The sequence below is a fragment of the Notothenia rossii genome (genome assembly GCF_949606895.1).
Source record: "Notothenia rossii genome assembly, chromosome: 1".
Taxonomy (NCBI): domain Eukaryota; kingdom Metazoa; phylum Chordata; class Actinopteri; order Perciformes; family Nototheniidae; genus Notothenia; species Notothenia rossii.
Genome location: NC_136912.1, coordinates 76912309 through 76925001, shown reverse-complemented (window position 1 = coordinate 76925001; position 12693 = coordinate 76912309). Strand labels below are relative to the sequence as shown.

Here is a 12693-nt window from a genome sequence, read left to right as displayed (position 1 = left end):
ACCGTCTCTGGTCGCTACAATGAGGAAAATAAATTACGGGCCAAAAGTTTTATTTACAAGTATTAAAAGTAAGCAGAGGACACCAAACCAACTGAGACCTGTCTGTCCGCCGCATCTACGCACTGTACAACACACATACCACACACACACCTACACACTGTACCATGCACACACCTACACACTGTACCCCAGCACGCACCTACACACTGTACCACGGCACGCACCTACAGCTCCTAAAGCATAATCAGGCTACAGCCGTTGTGTATTTTATTATGTGAAGCACTAAATGGTTTTAGAAAAATATCGACTCTTTGTTTGTAGATATCTACTAATCTAAAGCAAATAAAGAGAGTAGGCCTGTTATACTGAGTGATATATATTATACATACTGCTCTGCTTTCTGCACGGACCTCACAGCAAGGGGCGCCGCCAGGGATTTTGGGCCCCATGAAAATATATCACCACCAGACCCAGGCCACGCCAACCAAGCACAATTGCTGTAACCACACCTCCAGAACCCAACCCACTCATTTATGCTTTAAATAACTCTACCTGTACAGGCTTGCCTCTATCTTGTAGTCCAATACTAACCGCACAATACTTACTGAGACTGAGCTGTGAACATATAACACTGTGCAACATTCTACAGTAGAATTCACTATTTGATATAAGACTAACATTCCTGACAATAGATCTCAAGTCATCTTTTATGGTGTACATGCCTTTTTAATAACATTTTTCAATGGAACATTCATAAATCTAAATAAATATAACTTAAATATACATGACGTCTTAAATTAAAAATAAAGTGAACATTAACACCAATATTATCATTTATAAAATGCTATAACAAAAAAAATAACATAAGCAGCAGATTTTTTTATTAAATAAAATACATACCAACTACAAAATAAGCGGGTATTAAAGTGTAAATGGACAACAAAACGGAAATGGAAGTGAAAAGGCCTGATGGTGGTGCTAAATCAGAGCCTATTACCTGTTCTCAGTCTTTTTCTCATCATGCATCTTGTGTGTAGTGATCCAATATCGTTGCCATAGCCTTGCCCTTTAACAGTTATTACGAGCCCTTGCTCAGCCTTACTCACCAAGAGCCCAGCGCCTAGCCTTAAGGCAAAGTCACTGATAATGTCCTTGAAGTCCAGCTTTCTAGCCAACTGGCTTTCAATGGACAGCATGGCAAGACTGCAAAGCCTTATGGGGGGACAGGGCTGCTGAGCCTAGAGATGGATCTGTTGGTCCTGGCACCAGGGGGAGGGACAACTGATTTATATGAATAGCTGCTAAAAATGTACCTGCATTTATTAAATGTGAGCTAAAAGAGCAGTGAAATGAAAAACCTCTGCATTTTCTGTGATGATATTAACAGTACTTAATGTCAGCAAAACATTACAATTACTATTTACAATGGACTAAGCTTAGCTAACAGACTGATTTCCACCATGGACCACACACCTTTTCTCTTGAAAAACTGGGTGACATACTGTCGCCCTTTAGTCCCTCTCTCTTCTTTCTCTCCTTTCTTTTCTTTCTTGAAAGCCTGACTTTGTGAGTGGTTGAGACATGGCACACACTTAAGTACTAGATCCCTCCTCACATGCTCCGCCTCTCACTCTCTGCCAGAAAGTTCGGTGCCGCACAGCATTTGGAGGCAGGACCAAACCATTATATGTAAATAGAGAGGGGTGTACAGAGGCTTTGGATAATTAACTTTTGGCAAAAAAAAAGTTAAATGAATCGTAAGTGTAGTGGGTACATTATCAATTTAACTTTATATTAATGTTAATTGTTGATGATTGATGAAAGGTTACTTTGTAGTGCCGAGAGACGGGAGTCGGAGGCGGGGTATCGAAGGTACAAGCTAGACTTTTATTTAACATCAGAACAACATGTAAACAGCTTTCAGCCCGGGAAGATAAGACCGGGGGAAACAGGAAGTCCGGTCAACTCACTAATGTCCGTGCGGAACAATACCCCAACCCATAGTTCCGTGGGTGAATAATGTCAATCACCACAACTTAAACATTTTTTCTTAATGTTCTAAAAATGTTTGGGGCCCCTGTCAGTCACGGGCCCTTAGAATCGTCCTAACCTTTCACCCCCTTACGGCGCCCCTGCTCACAGCTGTTCTCACTGTAAACATCGCGTCGCGATGAAAGCAGTTACTAACATAATATCCAGGGGATGCATGCAGAGCTGTCATTGGCTGAGATAAGTCCGGCCGTGCGTCACGACTCTTTGAAACATCTCTGTTCCCGGAAATGCATCCACGAAGGAGCCGTGGAGGACCCATCAGTGTATCCTCGGTTAGAGCTCCTCCAGAGAGCCTCCTCGACGCTCGATCCTCGAAGTGCATTTAGAGAAATGAGATGTCCTTCAACATGGCACGCTGAAATTCATTTCCGGGTCACTACCGGAGGACCGAGGAGTCGAGGAGTCGAGGAGGGGGATTTGATGAAATGAGAAAGGGCCCAGGATTTCATTTGACCGACCTGAGACGGGGCCCCGACCCGCTCTGGAGGGACGTTGAAATCTCGCGGGACAAAGACTCCCGCAGACTCGAGAGCGAGGCGCAGCGAGGCGGCGCAGTTTCCCTCCACGGGCTGCGGATATGGTATTAGTTTTGTATCATTAAGATAAAGCAACACTTTTTCAGAATAAAGCAAAACTATGAGTTTAAAAGAAAAAAAAACTGAGTCAAGCAAAAATAAAATAAATTTCAAAAATAAAACTATTAGTTGCAAACAAATCATTTGTGTGATCATGTAAACTATAAGTATTTTTTTCTTTGTTTTAACATAGGTTTTTGTTTGCAGTTCTTGTTTCTTCTTTCTCAATGATCAGACTTTTGCTCTCGCTGCAGCTTTCTCTTTTGCGCTACCTCATGTTTTGTTTGAGATTCTGACACAAACCTCCCAGGTGGGCGGGACTTTCAGGGGTGCGTCCACATTGGCTACTCAGTTTTTGAGTGACAGCCCAGTCCTCCAGCGATTGTACAGTGCAGGCAGCTGCGGTACGGTAGCTGCAGTGGACAGACTAAAACACTGCAACTGTAAAAGACTGGCACTCAGGGCTGCGTGAGAAAACTCTGAGCCATTCCATTTGTGCCTTTCTGAGGATAGTCTCTTTGCCCCTTCTTGACGAGGTTCCACTCCACTCGGCAAAATAACATTGAAGAGAACAATCTAGATTGAACAGACCTAACTCAAAATCTTCAAAATCCGCTGGGTCCATATTTGGTCAGTTCGTTCTTTTACGAACTCAGACACTTAGGAGGTAGGACCCAATTGCACAACCCGGGAGACAGAGGTAAAGTATTTGTAAGATACTTTATTTTTCCATGAACAGCAAAAAATGATCAACAAAAAATGGTCTCTACAAAAATGGAGAACAAAAATGAAAACGTTCACGTAGTGAGGATCAAACTTATAAAGACCTCAAAAGAGCATAGACCTGACTGTGACAAGAGTAAAGCACTGACCATGACAATAGACAAAAATGAACTGACGGGGGAGACAGGGGAATTTAAACACATGATAATGAGAAACAGGTGGGACCAATCAGGAAATTAGACACACCAGGGAAAACTAACGACAGACAGGAAAACAGAGGGAAAAAAGACCAGACAATATACAGGGAGGAAAACATGAAAAGGAGAACAGAAAAGCACCCACTACCAGACACACAAACTTAAAACCGTGACAAAACTCCCCAGGAGACACCAACACTAACGTGGCCGAGTGGACTCCGGAGCTTGCTGCATGAGTTGCACTGTATGATCTGTGGTGTAGTGGACTCAAAAACGGAGTAGCCAATGGGGACACACCCCTGAAAGTCCCGCCCACCTGGGATTTTTGTGTCAAAATCGAAAACAAAAAATGAGGGAGCGTAAACGAGAAGAGCTGCAGTGAGAGCAAAAGTCTGATCATTGAGAAAGAAGAAACAAGAACTGCAAACAAAAACCTATGTTAAAACAAAGAAAAAAGACTTATAGTTTACATGATTACACAAATGATTTGATTGCAATTTATAGTTTCATTTTTTAAATTTATTTTATTTTGCTTGACTCAGTTTTTTTTTCTTTTAAACTCATAGTTTTGCTTTATTCTGAGAAAGTGTTGCTATATGATACAAAACTAATCCCATATAAGGAAGCGAAATGCTTGATGGGAAACAACTCGCTGGTATCTCGAGCTGAGCGCTCATTGGTGGTTTTTACCCCGTGCTGGTGATGAAACTCTCCAATTGGCTCAGCAAAAGTTTGTTGTTGTTTTGTGTCAGTTTTACGTCGCCACTTCCATTCACATTTTTCATCATTGTTCCACAATGTTTATCATCATGAAATTAATATCTATATGTTATACTATACTTGCACTGCTTACCATTTTCGTACTTTATATATCTTAACATATTCATATACACTGTTCATACTGCTCAAAGGCTGCTGTGTATATCTATAGTGTATTCATACCCCTCACTGTTTATTCATCATTCAATTCATTCTATATTTTATTCTGTAGATTGTGTACATTACTTTTCACTTTTTTTTTTTTCACTTCACCTACTGCTTTTTGCACTACTGTTTAGAAGCTCAACTCTATTACTGCAATTCGTGAAAGAGCCGGAGCAGCGTTCTGGTGCTCTCCGTCAGCACTACACCCCTGTCAGTTGAGACATATACCACGTGATGATCTATGGTGATGACACGTTAGGCTCGTGTTGTGTTCAAGGACCCTGACCTTGGCCAGGAAAAACAGGCACTCTCTTGTTTAATTATTTGCGGTCTAGATTTCATAAATGTTTTGTGTGTGTTTATAAATGAGATCGAGGGCCGTATCAAATGGTCTTGCGGGCCGTATACGGCCCGGGTGCCGGAGGTTCCCCACCCCTGCTTTAATGTGATATGTTAACAAAGGTGGAACGTTTTGCCTACAACATTCTGAGGATGTTTTTTGGACGTTGTTGGGGTAACACATTAAAGATGTTCTTTATAAATGGTTCCCTCAATGTTACATTATAACAAATGAAGAACATTCTCCAAGAAACATTCTGAAAATGTTTTCAGGATGTTATTGAGGCCTGAGATTACAGAAAGTATTTTATAAAATGTTCCTTCAATGTGATATGTTAACAAAGGTGGATCGTTTTGCCTGCAACATTCTAAGGATGTGTTTTGGACGTTGTTGGGGTAACACATTAAAGATATTCTTTTTAAAACGTTCCCTCAATGTTACATGATAACAAATTAAGAACATTCTCCAAGAAACATTCTGAAAATGTTTTCAGGATGTTATTCTTTTTTTATAAAACGCTCCTTTGATGGCAAATATTAACACGGGACATGATCAACGTCAGATTTATTTCTAGAGCGCTTTAAAAAATGAAGTTGTCAAAAAATCTGATGTCACCATATTTTCCTTTTGAGAAAAACAAACAAGCACGTAATTCATGATAAGCTGTAAGCAGATATTGCATGTTTGCGTGGCATGTGTGAGTTCCCAGCTAGACATTTTTGGTTCTCAAATAATTCTGAGAATGTTACCATTCATTGTTCTAGGAATGTTTTCAGCGGGACATTTTATTTTGGTTCCCAGAATGTTCTTCTGAAAGGTAGGATAACATTCTTTAAAAACATTCTTTAAATGTTTGGTGATAACCTTCTTAAAATGTTTTTGATAACCTTAAGATGTTTTTGATAACCTTCTTAAGATGTTTTTGATAACATTGTTAGAACATTATGCCCTACTGTTCTTAAAATGTTTTCAGCGGGACGTTTTAGTTTGGTTCCCAGAATGTTCTTCTGAAAGGTAGGATAACGTTCTTTAACACTAGGACCGCCAGAGGTCGCTGTATACCTAAAACCGCCAACGGGTCAAATGTAGCCGCTATAGATTTTCAAGGTACAATGTTCTTTTATATATCATACAGAACAGTGAGTTTTGATCGCACAGGGATTAAACTTATACCAATAGAATCTGTGGACTCTCAGCTTTTCATATGATATAGTTTGTGAAGATAGCATGAAGTTTAAAATATCGCTAAGAGTGCTGATTTAAACGCTTGGTGTTAGACTTGTGTTTTGTTTAGGTACAAATCTCTCTATCTCTCTCTATCGATATATCTGTAATGTTCCATATAATTGTCTACATAAATAGACAACGCGGACTACTTCTCTCATTCCGAGTGTCCATCTTTATTCAACTGGCACATAACCTGCACACATGCATTACGTCCTCAACGTGAGCTCAGTCATCCAAGATCTTGTATTCTCCAAGATGTTACACTATCTATAACTATCTATCTGTCTATCTCTCTCTATCTATCTATCTCTCTCTCTCAATCTATCTCTCTATCTATAAGGAACCGCAGTAGACAAAAGGCGTTGCTATAGCAACAAGTCATGTTTACGCTGCATTTCTATGAGGTAAATATTACCCGCTGGCGGATATGGGTATAAATGGAATTTTTTTTTGCGATTTTTTCAATCTGACTTCATATTGACAATTGTTAACAACATAGGGTGCTACATAACACACTTTCAGGAAAAGTCACGAACTGGGAGACTTTAATATGTTATTGAACAAAAGTTACATACAATCAAAAAACAGCTGCGGGTAAAATGTACCCGTTGGCGGTTCTAGTGTTAAAAACATTCTTGAAATGTTTGGTGATAACCTTCTTAAGATGTTTTTGATAACATTGTTAGAACATCATGCCCTACTGTTCTTAAAACGTTTTCAGCGGGACGTTTTATTTTGGTTCCCAGAATGTTCTTCGGAAAGGTAGGATAACGTTCTCTAAAAACATTCTTAACATTCTTGGTGATAACTTTCTTAAGATGTATGAGCGCATTGAGAATGAATAGGACGTATAAAAAAAAATGTGCATGCCAATATTCACTCACATGCACTTATAATCACACTAAGGTATGTAGGCTGTTAAGTATTATTATTTGATGACGCCCTTAGTCTGTGTACTACGGTAGCAGTCGCACTGTTATTCTGTTCTTGTATGAAGGTACGTCCTAATGTGACGTCACTACGTTGACTGTTGTCAGTCTGTGAATAAACTTACCGGAGACATGCTGAAGAGAATACCGAGTCTGATTTACTTATTGTTCATACGCGATTCATGTGCACCCAAGCTTAACAGGTTATGGGCCCAGGCAGAGTTGGACACAAACCGACTTGGAGATAAGTGAGTTAGATTATCGGAAGAAGTGTTACGCGACGTATTACGCGTTAGCCAATTAAGCTAACAAGCTAGCTTAGCAAGTGAAGTATATTAGCAAGCTAGTAGCCCTCGCGGTAAAGTTGGCGCGCAAAAATGGCAAGCAGAGCAACAGGTCTCCTGGCACCGCAGCTCTTATTCAAAGGATGTGAAGATAAGTATGACCTTTGGGAAACAAGATTCCTAGGCTGCTTACATACTCTGAGGCTAAAAGAGACTATCTTACATAGGCCCACCGGTGCTGATCAAGAACAGCTAGATGCAGATAGAAGGAAGAATGCTGATTGCTATGCTGAGCTAATAAGGCTGATAGATGATAAGAGCCTGTCGCTAATAAGACATGAGGCCGCAGATGACGGCAGGAAGGCTCTGAAAATACTGAAAGAACATTATTCAGGGAAAAGCAAGCCGAGGATAATAAACTTATACACGTCGTTAACGAGGCTGCACATGGCAGACAACGAGAGTGTTACCGACTACATGATAAGGGCAGAGAACGTGATTACAGCCCTGAGAGATGCAGGCGAGACCATGAGTGATGGACTGACCATAGCCATGATACTAAATGGGTTACCAGACTCCTTCAAGCCATTCGCCGTCCATGTAACACAGAACGAAGATAACGTTACGTTCACAGACTTTAGAAGAAGATTAAGGGTCTATGAAGAGTCGGAGAAAATGAACACAGCAGAATCCACAGATAATGTGATGAAAACATGTGCAAGGCAAGGCCGAGGCACCAAGACGCACGCTAGCAACAGAAGAGATGAAGATGCCAATGTGACGTGCTACAAGTGTGGAATAAAAGGACACATATCAAGAAAATGTTTTCGAAAAGTGTGGTGCGGTTACTGCAAAAGGAATACACACGATGAATCACTCTGTAAGAAAAAGGGGGGAGAAGATGGTGCCAGAAAAGTCGCAGAGGAACAGAATGGCGACCAAGACCATCTCTTCAAGGCCAAGCACACAAAGAGCGGGAAACCACCAGACAACGTGAAGATGAAAGGCATCATGGTGGACGCAGGAGCGACATCCCACATCGTGAACGACATCGGAAAGTTTAAAAGCTTCGACGATTCATTCCAGCCCAAGTCTCATTCAGTGGAGTTAGCTGACGGGACCAAGTGCAATGGAACAGCACAGAGAAGAGGAACGGCGGTGATATGTCTATTAGACGACGCCGGACGACAACACAGAGCACAGCTACGGGATGCACTGTACATGCCCTCATACCCACATGACATCTTTTCGGTGGCAAGAGCAACAAACGGAGGGGCGACAATCACCTTCAAGAAAGGGGACAGTCACATGGTTACCAAAGACGGCAGCAGGTTTGACATCCATGAAAGTGTAAATTTGTATTACTTACCAACTGTTGAGGGGAATGTTGACCAATGTAAAGGGTGTCACGACATGCAAACTTGGCATGAAATTTTGGGTCATTGCAATTACGAAGATGTACAAAATTTACAAGGTGTAGTGAAAGGCATGGAGATAAGAGGAAGTGCAGTCAAACCAGCTCAGTTGTGTGAAGTGTGTACACAGGGCAAGTTCACCCAAACGAGAAATAGGGAGCCAGACAAAAAGGCTAAGATGCCCTTAGAACTAGTCCACACAGACTTAGCCGGTCCCATGTCAACACCAAGCATAGAAGGGCACAGATATACACAGTCTTTTACAGACGACTACTCTGGTACTATTTTTGTGTATTTTCTAAGGTCCAAGAGTGATACAGTGCAGGCCACAGAAAGGTTCTTAGCAGACATAGCACCTTACGGAGAAGTTAAGTGTATCCGTTCAGATAACGGCACTGAGTTTACAAGCCGAGACTTCCAGGCACTGTTAACCAAAAATAGGATTAGACACGAGACGTCTGCACCCTATTCACCCCACCAAAATGGTACAGCAGAGAGAGGTTGGCGAACTCTCTATGATATGGGCAGATGCTTACTGATAGAAAGCAAGTTACCAAATAAACTATGGAACTACGCCATACAGACAGCAGCTTATGTAAGGAACAGGTGTTACAGTAGGCGCACAAAGAAAACGCCATACGAGCTGTTCACAGGCAAAGAACCAAATATATCCAAACTTCAGAAATTTGGGTCAGTGTGTTTTGCTTACAAACAAGAGAAGGGAAAGCTCGACCCTAGGTGTGAGCAAGGTGTTTTCATAGGCTATGATAAAAATAGCCCAGCTTACCTGGTGTATTATCCAGACACAGAGAGGGTCCAAAAGCACAGATTGGTAAAATTCACAACAAAGGGGGATAAAGAAAAGGAAACACAAACACCAGAGTCATACAATGAATATGGTGATAGTGATGTACATCCCAGGGTCAAGGACAGCGATGAAAATGTTGTTGATGAATGTGATGTGGGAAATGTGCCAGGTCAAGATACTCAAAGTGGTGCTTCTGGGACTTTACCTGAACAGACTGAACGTACACAGCCGGGTAAAGTCACCGAGACTCCAAACAGAAAAAACCCACCCAGAACCAGGAGGAGACCAGCTCACCTACAGGAGTTTGAGACTGACGATACGGAGGACAAACTGCAAACATGCATGGATTTTTGTTACAGAGCAGTATGCGACATTCCTCAAACCTTCCAGGACGCCATAGCGTCACCCAAATCAAGGCAGTGGAAAAATGCCATGAACGAGGAGATGAGATCACTGGAGGAGAACGAGACCTTCAACCTCACCCAATTGCCACCAGGCAAACGGGCAGTGGGGGGTAGATGGGTCTACGCACTCAAGAGTGACATTGATGGGTCAGACAAGTACAAGGCGCGATTTGTAGCTAAAGGCTACAGTCAGAAACCAGGAATCGACTATGATGAGACATTCTCACCCACAGCTGATATGACAAGTGTAAGAGTACTCATGCAAAAGGCAGCACAGGAGAACTTAATCTTACACCAAATGGATGTTAAAACAGCCTATTTACATGCACCCATTGATTGTGAAATATATATGACACAACCAGAAGGTTATGAGAAACAGTCAAAAACAGGTGAAGAGTTAGTATGCAAGTTGCACAAATCTCTCTATGGTTTAAAGCAGTCAGGCAGAAACTGGAATGCTATGTTACATACATGTTTGACTGAAAATGGTTTTGTACAAAACCCCGCTGATCACTGTGTGTATACAAGAGAAAAGCACAGCGAAAAGGTAATCCTAATAATATGGGTTGACGATCTCATTATAGCAGCCAGCAACGAGGGTGTATTGGAAAGTGTAAAGGGGATGCTCACTGAAAGGTTCAAAATGAAAAACCTGGGAAAGTTGAAATATTTCTTAGGTATAGATTTTGAGCAAACAGAAGGTCAAGTCAAAATGTCTCAAAAGAGATATGTGAGCAAAATACTGGAGAGATTTGAAATGCAGGATTGCAAGTCCAGAGACACACCATGTGAGCCAAAACTAGAATACACAGCAGACGCTGAAAACATTAAAGAGCCAAGAAAGTACAGGGAGGCAGTAGGAAGTTTAATCTACTTGTCCACATGCACTCGACCAGATATATGTTTTGTGGTCAGTAAACTATCTCAGCACTTTGCTGAACCAACTGAAGAGCACTGGAACACAGTAAAACATGTGTTCAGATACCTTAAAGGTACAGCAGAACAGGGGTTATGCTTTAAGAGAAATGACACAGATAGACTAGGTCTGAGAGTGTACAGTGATGCTGACTGGGCATCAGACGTAACAGACAGACGTAGTACATCAGGATATTGTGCCAGTCTCAGTGAAGGAAGCTCCTTGATCTCATGGAAGGCAAGGAAACAACCTACGGTTGCACTATCTACCTGCGAGGCAGAGTACATGGCCTTAGCATCAGCCATACAGGAATACATCTACTTAGAACAATTACTCAGAGGTATAGACAAATACAAATATGCACAAACAAAGGTGTACGAAGACAACCAAGGTACTATAGCACTAGCCAGAAACCCAGTAAACAGGCAAAGGTGCAAGCACATTGATATTAAGTACCATTTCATAAGGGAGACTGTAAATAGTGGAAAGGTAATTTTGGAATACTGTCCTACTGAGCAAATGATCGCTGATGTGATGACAAAACCAGCCACCAAAATAAAGCTAAAGAGGTTTGCTCAGGATATGTTTGGCACCTAGAAGGGCAAAGAGTTAACATAGTTAAGGTAAAAGAAAAAGAAGCCTTATTTTGTTTTGTTCTCAGGTAACCCAGTAAGCTAAGAGCGAGTGGGGGTGTTAAGTATTATTATTTGATGACGCCCTTAGTCTGTGTACTACGGTAGCAGTCGCACTGTTATTCTGTTCTTGTATGAAGGTACGTCCTAATGTGACGTCACTACGTTGACTGTTGTCAGTCTGTGAATAAACTTACCGGAGACATGCTGAAGAGAATACCGAGTCTGATTTACTTATTGTTCATACGCGATTCATGTGCACCCAAGCTTAACATAGGCCCACAATATTCATAATATCATTCGCGTAAAATATCAGAAAATAATCACACTTTTTTCTGACTATAAAGGTTGTGTCTCGTATGTAGGTTCTAACTGTTGGATGAGCTATCTGGCCGTGTGTGGTTTGTGAGGGCTGCGTATAAACAGTGTCCGCTGTTTATGCATATTGGATAAAAATCGTTATTGCACCCTTTAGATTTGAGACCGACAGACATATAGAGGAACGGACCGACTGTCACTGTCCGTCCCTGAAACCCCTGTTAGTGTTTGTATGTGTTTGTTTCCACTGTGTGGTTGCGGTCGGATAATCAAAAAATCAGCTCCTAACGTCTAACCCTATCGTCTATTCCTTGACCTCTGAGTGAAACGTCATGGGGTTAAGGGATAGTGGATAGGAGAATTCAAAAGGACTTAGGAGAAGAGACTGCGGTACTTTAGAGAATCCGACTGCACTTTCACTATCCGTAGTGTTTATGATGCGCCAGCGGACGTCATAAATCTGTGTCTGCTGCTAGGAAACTATGGAAACTACAGTTTTCTATACAGCGGACTACAACATGGATGTATAATAAGAACGACGGAAAACTGTAAAGTTTACTCATCTAGAGACTCTTCACCGGGCTCTGATGTTGTTGTTTTATGGTTTATGAACGTGGACAACAGATAAACATATTCTTCATGACCAAAGTTGGAATTGAAATAAAAAAAGGTCACCCTCTCCCTCCGGTCCACATTAATACAAATGATCCCAATAAGTATGATTGTAGGAACTATGAAAATATCTTAAAATCAATACAAATGTATTTATTATAAACGTTAGTCCTTAACATCTATCACTGTGTATATCACCATTCAAACATCTTTTAAAAGTTGAACAAACCCCACACAGCTCAGTAAAGCCTGTGAAATGTTTACTTTATTTGTTCATTTCAGTCAAAACTAACATTCATATTTCTCTTTTTGGTTATAAAACTGACGAACATTCAAA

General features: G+C 41.2%; 1 protein-coding gene across 2 annotated transcripts in view; it reads right to left on the bottom strand.

Annotated features, from left to right (window-relative positions):
• The window catches only part of lepr (leptin receptor), a 75279-nt gene that overhangs the window by 56001 nt on the left and 6585 nt on the right, over positions 1-12693 (bottom strand). The window lies entirely within an intron of this gene.